General features: G+C 33.3%; 1 non-coding gene across 1 annotated transcript; it reads right to left on the reverse strand.

The window, feature by feature from the left end:
- Positions 1-1188: 1188 nt before the first annotated feature.
- Positions 1189-1313, reverse strand: LOC136318047 (small nucleolar RNA SNORA26). Its single transcript, XR_010728013.1, has one exon. It is a non-coding gene; the product is annotated as a small nucleolar RNA SNORA26 (small nucleolar RNA).
- Between the last annotated feature and the right edge of the window lie 1910 nt (positions 1314-3223).

Genomic DNA, 3223 nt, shown 5'->3' on the forward strand with positions numbered 1-3223 from the left:
ATATGTGTAAGAGTTATGTAAGAAAAGCTACAAAACTCTGATGAAAAAAATCAATAAACTAAACAATTAAAGAGGTGAATATTCCATGTTTTTAGACAGGAAGACTCAATATTTTCAAAGCGTTAGTTCATTCCAACTTGATCTTTAGATTCAATATATCCCCTTCAAAATTCCAGCAAGTTGTGTAAATAATGACAAATTCTAAAGTTTATAGAGAGCGGCAAATACTCATGATAGTTAATATAATGTTAAAGGAGAAGAACAAAGTTGGAGGACTGATAATAACATATTCCAAGACTTACTATAAAGCTACAGTAATCAAGATCATGTGGTTTCAATGAAAGAACAGACAAATAGATCAATAAAACAGAGCAAAACAAATCTCACACAAATATATTTACCTGATCTTTTACAAAGAAACATAAGCAATATAATGGAGAAAAGATAGTCTTTTCAACAAATGATGCTGTAACAACTAGACATTCACATGCAAACAGAATGAATCTAGACATAGACCTTACATCCTTTACAAAAATTAACTCAAAATGGATCATAGACCTAAATGTAAAATGCAAAACTATCAAAATCCTATCAGATGGCATAGAGAAAATCCAGATGACCTCAGGTTTGGCAACTACTTTTTAGGTATAATATCAAAGGTACAGTCCATGAAAATAATAATTGATAAGCTGGATTTTATTAAATATAAAACCTATTTTGTGAAAGATACTGTTAAAACAATGAAAATACAAGCAACACACTGTGGGAAAATATTTGCATGTCTGATAAAAGACTGTTACCCAAAATATATAAAGAACTCTTAAAACTCAACAATAACAAACAACCTGATTAAAAATGGGCAAAATATCTGAACAGAAATCTCACCAAATAACATGCACAAATGGCAAATAAGTATACCCCCCCAAATTGCTTAACATTGTATATCATTAGGAAATTGCAAATGAAAACAATAGAGAGATAACCATTACACACTTATTAGAATGGTGAAAATTCAAAACACCAACAACACCACCACAACAACAAATGCTGGTGAGGATGTGGAGCAACATGAATTGTCCTTCATTGTGGGTGGGAATGCAAAATGATACAGCAATTTTAGAGGACACTCTGGCAGTTTCTTTCTTTCTTTTTTTCTTCTTTCCTTTCTTCTTTCTTCTTTCTTCTTTTAACTGTGATTCCAGACAGGATCCAAAGAGGAGTTTTACCCATCTCTTCTTAGGGTTTTATGGAGACTTACTTTACCCTTCTGTGTTAGCCTCCTAAGGCACTGCATCAGCCTTAAAATCTGGCAGTTTCTTACAAGAGTAAACATAGTTTACTATATGATGCAACAATTGTGTTTTCTGAAATATTTCCCAAAAGTATTGAAAACTTATGTCCACACAAAAATCTGCATACAGATGTTTGTATCAACTGCCCTTACTCATAATTTCCCAAATTTGTAAGCAACCAAGATGTTCTTCAGTAGGTTAATGGATAAACTGTGACACATCCAGACACTGGAATAATATTCAGTGCTAAAAAGAAATAAACTACCAAGCCATGAAAAAATATGCATACTACTGAAAGTCAATCTGAGTAGGTTATATACTGTATGATTCTCATTATATGACATTTTTAGGTAAGACAAAAAAAATTAGTCATTGCCAGAGGCTGAGGAGAGGGAAGAATGAACAAATGGAGCACAGAAGATTTGAAGGAGAGGGAAGAGCAGTGAAACTAGTCTATATGATACTATAATGGTGGATGCACTTATTTTACATTTGTCCAAACCCATAGAATGTACATAACCAAGAAGGAACCCTAATGTATACTATGAACTTTGGAAATGATGTGTTGATGTAGGTTCGCTGTAATAAATGTACCACTCTGGTGAAAAATGTTGTTGGGGGAGAGCTGTAGGATTGTGGAAGCAGGAGGTATATGAAAACTCTGAATTTTCTGCATAACACTGCTGTGAACCTAAAACATTCCCCCCAAAATAATGTCTCCTGTAAAAAATAGAATGACCACAGACAATCTAGAGCAGTGATAGTCCAACTTTTTTCTATGTGCAGCTCATCAGTAAAATATGAAGAGTATACAGCCTTAATAAATGCAGCCTTATAAATTTTGTTAAATATGATTATGCTACCACATTATGTATACTATGACAAATAAATTAAAAATATAAGTTTTGAAATTATGTATAAGATTTTGTTTATTTTTGTTTATTTCACCATTTCAGAATTTCTTAGTGTATATTTTATAGTATATATAATGAAGTAATTATGGGAATAGTTTATAAATAAATAAATATACATATATTAAGATTTTACTCAGTTTTGTTGTATTTTTTTTTTTTTTTACTGAGAGTTGTTCAAGTTGCATCAGAAGCAGAGCTAAGCCAAAAACCTTGGTATAGGGATACATCTGGTAGGTGATCCTGGAAGCAAGAATAAAGAAACAGAGAACATGAGACTAGGAAGATGGAAAAACTAATGCATTGTTGAACTGGTTACTTCTGTGGGCAACTCAAGTTCAGTCCTGCTAGGGACCCTCTAAAGAACTATCAAATATACCTTGTAATTGGAATTGTTCTTACAAAAGATGGAAACCTGAGGAATTTATCTATGTCTGCCACCTCCCATTGATGAACAGTCCTTCTCTACCCCCAACCCAGTGGTAACTCAGCCCAGACACACACATTTCAGATTGCAGCCTGGTATAAGCTAAGTTCCTGAAAACAAATAAAAGTGACTGACACTTGGAGTGAACCTTTGTCAATGTATATGGAAACTGTCTACCACAAGTCATGTAATGTGGTACACCAAAAGCATTTGCTACAAGGACTAGGCTAAAACAGAAGTTTGAAGATCCCTAGTTTATTAAAATAAAGATAGGATCCTCCCTCACCCTTTAAAGCACATACATGGAAATGTCAAGGACCACATATGATCATGCTAATTATTGTTTCCTGTTTACACATATTTTTCTTTCCACTGTTCTGAAAGTGGCTCAAAGATGTTCTGACATCAGATTGAATTAAATGAATATCCCGGATCCTTTACTTAGTGACTATGTGACTCTGAGAAAGTTATTTTCTTTTTCTCAGCCTCAGTTTTACCATCTGTACACTAGAGTTAATAATTACACAATGTTTAAAGTAAGGTGCCTGGCACAAAGACATCAACCAAAAAATAAGGCTTGGTTTTCTTTTCAT

This window comes from Saccopteryx bilineata, chromosome X (assembly GCF_036850765.1).
Source record: "Saccopteryx bilineata isolate mSacBil1 chromosome X, mSacBil1_pri_phased_curated, whole genome shotgun sequence".
NCBI classification, from domain to species: domain Eukaryota; kingdom Metazoa; phylum Chordata; class Mammalia; order Chiroptera; family Emballonuridae; genus Saccopteryx; species Saccopteryx bilineata.